The 7,517-nt window shown below is 43.8% G+C and overlaps 1 protein-coding gene across 3 annotated transcripts in view; it reads left to right on the top strand.

The window, feature by feature from the left end:
• The first annotated feature begins 202 nt into the window (after positions 1 to 202).
• The window catches only part of LOC121934152 (tubulin polymerization promoting protein), a 127,500-nt gene continuing 120,185 nt past the window's right edge, over positions 203 to 7,517 (top strand). For 2 of the 3 annotated variants that reach the window (XR_006104579.1, XM_042474285.1), the window contains exon 1: positions 203 to 486. The gene's annotated coding sequence lies outside the window, so the exon portion shown is untranslated. Of the gene's footprint in view, positions 487 to 5,981; positions 6,002 to 7,517 lie in introns of those variants that run through there. The other variant, XM_042474287.1, reaches the window with a different exon arrangement.

The following is a 7,517-nucleotide window of genomic DNA, read 5'->3' on the forward strand; positions in this document are numbered from 1 at the left end:
CCCCACAACAAACGACATTCCCCAGAATTCCATAGCCTGCAGCCATGGCTCTTAAAGCGCTACCAAACCGGGCTATTTCCCCAGTGCGGATGCGGCTCATAATGGTAGTAAACCATTCTGAAGGCAGAGCCGCCTCGGCCTCACCTGCGCTGCCGCCCACAGGCCTCCCCTGGAGAAGGAAGGAGGAGGCGGGAGGAGGGCAGCGCAGGACGCGGCCATGTAAGGCAGCGCCAAGGGAGGAGGAGGAGGAGCCCGGCTCTAGTGTCCTCCTGCTGCTGCCCAGGCGCCTTGGGAGGGAGGCCAAGGGAGCCCCCTTCGCCAAGGCCAGGCGGGGAGAGGGAGAGGGAGAGGGAGGAGGAGCCCTTCGGCTGCTTGAAGGCGAGGGCTGCCGCCACTGACGACGCCTCCTCCTCCTGGGCTCCCTCGCCTTTGCCAATTGGGACGGTGAGGCTGACTGAGGCTTTTCCCCAACGACGCAGCGCTGAGGTAAAAAAGCGGACCCGCGAGCGCTCCTTTCTCCAAGGCTGCATCCACACTGGAGAAATAACCCGGTTTGGTCCCGCTCTAAGTGCCCTGGCTCAAGGCTATGGAATTCTGGGAGTTGGAGTTTGTTGTGGGGCCCAGAAGCCAAGGCACTTAAAAGCCTTCCTGCATTTGTGTCAGAAGCTCTGCCCTTTAAAGTCATTTTGGACTCCAGCTCCCAGGATCCCAGACTATGGACCAACATGGCTGAGGCTTCTGGGAGCTGAAGTCCAACATTTCTTCAAAGGGCCCAGTTTTGGGGACCACTGATGCCACGATCTCTTTTCAATTCAGGTCCAAAACACACTGCAGAACTAATCCAGTCTGAGACTGCTTTAACAGCCCTGGCTCAATGCTAGGGGATTCTGGGAAGTGTAGTTTTTGTGAGGTGTTTAGCCTTTTCTATCTTAGAGCTCTAGGGCCACAATGAACTACAACTCCCAGGATTTCCTAGCTCTGAGCCAGAGCAGTTAAAGCAGTTTCAAACTGGATTGTTTCTGCAGTGTGTTTTGGACCTCAGGCAGGCTGAGAGAAGATGCAACAGAAGAAGCAGTGTTTGTGCATATAGTGTGTGTGTGTGTTTGTGTATGGGGGGCAGTTGGGGAAGACATGTCTCTATAAAGGAGAGCAAGGTGCATCTGGGATCCATTACTGGAAAAAGTCTTTCACCTTCTGTAGTTACAAACCTCTTCCTTTCTCCAGTCCAGGGCATGTATGCGCCGGTTGCGCCCTTCTGCCCCAGTTAAGAAGGGTTGCAAGTCCTTCCTCGCCAAGGAGAAGCTTATAGCCATAGCAAGTACATTTCAATACCGCTTCTCGGTGCACTTAAGCACTCCCTAAGCGGTTTACAATGTGTAAGCCAATTGGCCCCAACAAGCTGGGTTCTCATTTTAGCGACCTACGAAAGGATGCAAGCCTGAGTGGACCTTGGAGCCCCTCAGGATCAAACTCACAGCGTTGTGGCTGCAGTATCGGCATTTAACCATGTAGCCTTTTAAGATACCCTTTATTCTGTTTTCAGGCTTAATACATCTCAAGTAATATGCAATCTTAATTGCATGCGCAAGGTTATCAATGGATGCAAGCTACAGGAAAAGAGATTCCAGCTAAACATTAGGAGGAACTTCCTGACAGTAAGGGCTGTTCAACAGTGGAACACACTCTTTCCTCGGAGTGTAGTGGAGTCTCCTTCTTTGGAGGTCTTAAACAGAGGCTGGATGGCCGTCTGTCGAGGATTGTTTGTATGTACAACACTGCGTAAATCTACAGCGCTATATAAATAAAGCATAATAATAATAACAATAATAATAATGCTTTGATTGAGAGTTCCTGCATGGCAGGGGGTTGGACTGGATGGCCCTTGTGGTCTCTTCCAACTCTATGAGTCTATGATTCTATGATAATATTTATTGACTAGCTCCCATCTATCATATATGCTGAAAAGGTGCAATACAAATCAAATAAGAAATATAGATACAGTATGGTAAAATAGATGTATGAATAGCAATAGCAAGCTCATTTCTATACTGCTTCTCAGTGCACTGAAGCACTCCCTAAGCGGTTTACAATGTGTAAGCTAACTGCACACACAACTTACAGATGGATGCCAGGCTGAGTCGACCATGAGCCCCTGGCTGGGGTTGGACTCACAACCTTGTGGTTTGTGAGTGAGTGGCTGAAGTACAGGCATTTAACCACGGTGCCACCAGGGCTCCTTTTGCACCCGGTCATCTTGGGAGCAACAACTGAGCAACGGCAGAGCAGTGACCATGAGGCCACTTGCTTACACTGGCCTTTGCTGGAGAGGTGGCATAGGTGAGAGGCTTCTCAGTTGCTGGTCAGTCAGCTGCTTAGTTGCTGCTTTGCGGGTGACCAACTGCAAAGGGGACAGTGACCAAGATTGCTTGTTTTGGATTTGTAGACTTAATATCAAGAAAAAATGTGTGTGTGTATGTGGGGGGGGGGGGGGGGGGAGGGACGGACTAGGTTTATCTCCCAAGAGGAAAGGGTGCGGTAGCCAGAAAAAGTTTGGGGACCACTGCTTTAAAAGGTGAGTTTTCATGGTGAATGTGGGGGATCTTTAGATCCCAATCAGCTGCAGCTTCAAGAGGTTGCTGTGGCTGAGATTCTGGTGTATCTGTAGGTGCTTCAACATTATGTAATATTTCTAGCAACTGAGAGTGGTGCGCTATCTGTGCCGTATGGTTTAGGCTCCTCTCCTCCCCCTTTGGCTTGTGCACATGTCTTCTTCACTCAGGAGAATCTGGGAATCAGGATCCTAAGAAGCTCTTTGCCTTTTCCAGAGGCTGCCAAGACATAGCGAAGGGCAGGAGTGGCAGCTGGGAAGCCTTCTGCAGCTGTTTCTCTCCTTCCTTAGCAAGATGGAATCCATGGGGAGCAATGGACAGCTGGATCCTCCAGGAGGATGCCCTCTCTTATCCCTTCCCCCATTTCATTTCCCTTATTTAGAATAATGGCAACAGCCTTTGCCCTGAAGAGAGGAGGTGCATTTGAGGCTGTTCTCACTAGATTACTTCAGTTTCACTTGCCGATTTCATTCCAGCCGAGTGAGAGCAAGCAGTGTTTACACATTTCCTCAGTGCGCTGTTGATGTCTGTCTGCCACACGTGATCTGGATTGCAAGCCTCGAACCATTCATTCCACGTCAAGCCCATTGCTTTTCAGCGAGGCTGTTGTGGGGCAGATTGAGGACCAGGGAAAATGTGGAACGTTAGCATCAGAAAGAAGCAGGGCTTCATTGCCAGGATGAAAAGTGCAGGAGCAAATTGTTCTTGAAGTGCATTTGGGGGGAAGCAAGATGTGCAGGTTTTAGATCTCCTCAGGTATAATCTGAGCACTGTTCTGGAATATTCATCTTCCAGTCTTCTCTAATCTCTGTTCACACACACATGTAAGGGAAAACATGCATGCAGTATTGTCCCTTATGGATCAATGAGACACACATCTGCGCCTGCCTTCTGGCATTTTGACTGTTGACTACAAAAGCAGTAAGAGCATTGGAGAAATATTTGGGTTCAGTTCCTGATTCAGTTATCTAATTCAAAATTTTAAACAAGTAACAACCTGCATTTTCTTGTGATGTGTTTATCCCTCTGAGTTGGACCATTCCACAAATAAAATATATTACTTACTTGGGAAGCAATTGTAAACCTTCAGCAGTTGGAGAGAACCCTTCTGTACCTGCTGAAATAGAGCAGGAATATATAATTTTAAATATAAAAGTATAACTTTATGCTTCAGGGAAGGGTCATGGCACCACAGAAGACATCAATGTGTCTTTATAATTGCATCCTCTTAAACTATTATTTTGCTTCTTAAATGAGTAAATTACGTAGGGACATCTGTTCCATTAAATGGGGTATGCCATTTCAGATTGCTGGGAGAGGTTATGATTTGGTATACTGGTCTCCATAGGCTGAATTCAGACTTATCACCTCAGTGTTCTCTAGGGCCTGTTACAGACTGCCAAAATAAAGCTGCTTCGTGTCTCTTTGGAGGTATGCTGTTTAAATGATGCATGCATCCTAAGAATCCGGAAGCTGCACCAAAGCTGCACTCCAGTGCCTAGGAATGGAGTGTGGCTTTGGTGCGACCTCCGGACTCTTAGGATGCATGCATCATTTAAATAGCATACCTCCAAAGAGAAACGAAGCAGCTTTATTTTGGCAGTCTGTAACAGGCCAAGGACTCTGTTAGCTACCTGCAGACTCAGTAAAGAAGAATGACTGTGGTTTCTTGTAAAATTAAAAACTTGCAATGCACACAAAAAATCTAGTAACTAAAATGGGTTAGATTTAGGTGTACACGTAGTCAGAAGTGATCCCAGTGACATCGAGATTTAAGTTAGAAGTGACTAACTGAACTCCCATTGATTTTGGTGAACTTTTTCTTAAATATGACTTAAGTTTAGATCCAACCTTGTGTCTTAATGGCATGATCATAATGCAGATTAGTTGCTATCTAGATGAACAAAGTGGTTTACCCACTCTTACAAATAACACTGAAGCGCAGTAATTCTCTATTGTCTATTGTGTTATGGAGACAATAGTTTTTTTCAGAGAGCTGAAGGATGATAAGACAAAGTTCATGCTCATCTCACTCTCTTTAGAGGTTTGTGCCACTTCACGACAAAAGGTTTTTAGGAGTTAACTTATGATCAGTGAAGTTCCCTGCCTCTGCTAAGAAGGAAAGCATTGAGTTGGATGGGACTTACTCTAAAGTAAGTGCATGCAGTGCACATTGTTGATAATTTGCAATATTTAATCCATAGCATGTGAGTCTGAAAATTGTCTTTGATATAGATGGTAATAACTTCAGTTTGTCTTAGTGAAGGGTGTGACAATCAGCAGATGAGATGTATTCTGGAATGAAAGAGCAACATTTTGTGGAGGATGCTTACAGATATAATAATATTGGCTTTAAAATTTCCTAATCTACACTTCCATACTATCTGTTAGCAATAGTAGACAGCAAATAGACTACAGTACTAACAAATAGTCACTTTAGGGAACTGAATATAATATGGGACTTTGATAGGAAAATCTGAGTTAATATTTCTTCCCAGTCAGGTTCCAAAAATGATCTTTTCCCCACACTATCTTCCAGGGTTGTTTATAAAGTTGATCCATATATAACAGAAAACTGTGATTTTCTTCCATGTGAATGAACTTGAACTCTTCCCTTATCACTTGCACACCAGAGAAGGAGCCTTAAAAATTCTATCTTTAGTTTTAAACTAACGCTAGTGCCCAGTTGTGGAACTGTGGTTTGTTTAAACTATGGTTTGCAAATAAGCTAGGATCTGAAACCGTGATTTGAATCCTGGCTAAGAATAGTTTGAATAAACATCCTTTTCCAGTTTTGCAGGGGTGGGCAACTGTCCAGGGGGCAGGAGCCATTTTTCCCCCTTGTGCCTGTCCAGGAGGCCGCACCAGTGAGTTTCCGTGTGCCTAAAGTGATATGATGCCGCTTATGGTCACCATTTTGGCTGGTTTTGGCCAACATTTTCTTTTTTGTGTGTGTTTTTGGGAGGCTTTGCAAGGTTAGGGGAAGAAAAATGCTGCATTCCTAAGTGGTTTTGGCCTGTTTGGGGGCAAATAAATTGCCCTCCCCCCATTTCTTTACAAAATGTAGAGGGATGGGGACTGGATAGTTGTTTGGGGCAGGGGCAGCCCCAAGAGCTGTATGTGGGCTGCACTTTGCCAACCTCAGATTTTAAAAGAGAAACTTTAATCTTTTTTTTTTTTTGCATACAAAGACAAAAGTGGAAGGTGAATTGTATAAAACTGAGGTTTATGCAGAATTGTTCATGTAATAAGAAACTCTAGTTTTCTTTTACTTGTGAACTAGGTCACTGTTATTAAAAGGATAAGAGGGGGTAACTGTTTAAGCTTCCTTGAGCCTCTTGTTATGTACTGGAAGATTGTTCTTTGTTTGCTGTGAAGATAAAAACAATTTAGTATGACTTTATTATGAAACTCTTAACTTTTTTAAAAAAATTAAGATTAACTGAAGTTCAGTCACTGTTTGGAATAAATAAGTAGCTATGAATTTAGAGAGATATTCTTATATGTGTGGGATTCTTGTCTCAGCCTTGGAAAGGCACCAAGGTGCTTGAGATTATAGTGTGTAGGAAGAGAGATGTAAAACTGGATGTGTGATATTCAGCATGTGAGCATGAGAGATTTTGTGTGCATTCTGCACAAGCAGAATCAACTTTTTCTGTGAGAACTACCCCAGATTAATAACTGACCTTTTGTCTACCTTCTTCTATGTTAATTTGTGCATGGTTTATTGTAGTGCTGGAAATGGCTAGTTTATGTAGCATGGATACATGATTGAATATATGCACTTTTTTTAGAATGGGATGGGGACATATCTAGTGTAAAAAGGCAATTTTGCACCTATTGATTTTGTGGGACAGGTCTGAGGTGGAGTCATTCTTGCATCTATTTACTTCCAGCCAGCTATTTGAGAAATATTTTGTGTGTGAGAAGGCAAGAGAGTTGGAGAAAGACATAAAGAAAGCACCTCTACATATAGGAACATTCTGGAAAGTTTGACTTGCCAGCAGGTGGTAACTTGGCTATACAGTGTATTAATGAATTAAGCCTTTGATCCCATGTTTACTCTTAACATGAGACAATGTCCTACTGAATCAAGTGGAGTTAATCCTGATGAATCCCGATCCAGATGTACAGTACATTATATACAGTACATGTATGTGATTAGGAGTGATGTCTTAAGTTGCACAAAAAATACCTTTGTCTATTCTTTATCTTGTTGCACTTTTAAATTTCTGTTTTCTGAAAAATTCTGAAGCATTTAACATCATCTCATATTACAGCAGTGGGAAACTTTTGACCTCCAGACCTTTTGATCTACAACTTCCAGAAGCCCCAGTTAGCATAGCCAGTGGTAAGGGGATTGTGGATGTTGCAATGGATTAGCACACTTCCAATGCTCAGTGTCAAAACTGAGGTTGACACCTTCTCTTCTGCGCAGGTAGATGATAGGGTGCTGGTGGAGAAGTTAATGTACTTATAACAATAATCCATATACAGTGGAGCCTTGCCTTATGCGGGGATCCATTCCGGACCCACCCACCCCACGTAAGGCAAATACTGCGTAAGCTCAAGTGGTGGCGCGACACGCGCGTGCCATGGGTGCATATGCCATTCAATCAATAGCAGCATGGCTTGCACATAAACTGGAAGCCGCATGTGGCACACCCACATATGGAGCATGTGTGCTGTAGTTGACTTTGACAAGGCAGGGATGGGACTAGGGATCGTCCAGCCTGGAGGGAGTGAGGAGTGGGAAGGGGCTAATTTTGAATTTTATTGTATCCTGTATGTATTTTTATTGCTGAAACCCGCACGGATTCCTTGTGATTGGGCGGGCTATAAATAAATAATTTATTATTATTATTATTATTATTATTATTATTATTATTATTATTATTATTATTATTA

Source organism: Sceloporus undulatus, chromosome 6 (genome assembly GCF_019175285.1).
Source record: "Sceloporus undulatus isolate JIND9_A2432 ecotype Alabama chromosome 6, SceUnd_v1.1, whole genome shotgun sequence".
Lineage (NCBI taxonomy): Eukaryota > Metazoa > Chordata > Lepidosauria > Squamata > Phrynosomatidae > Sceloporus > Sceloporus undulatus.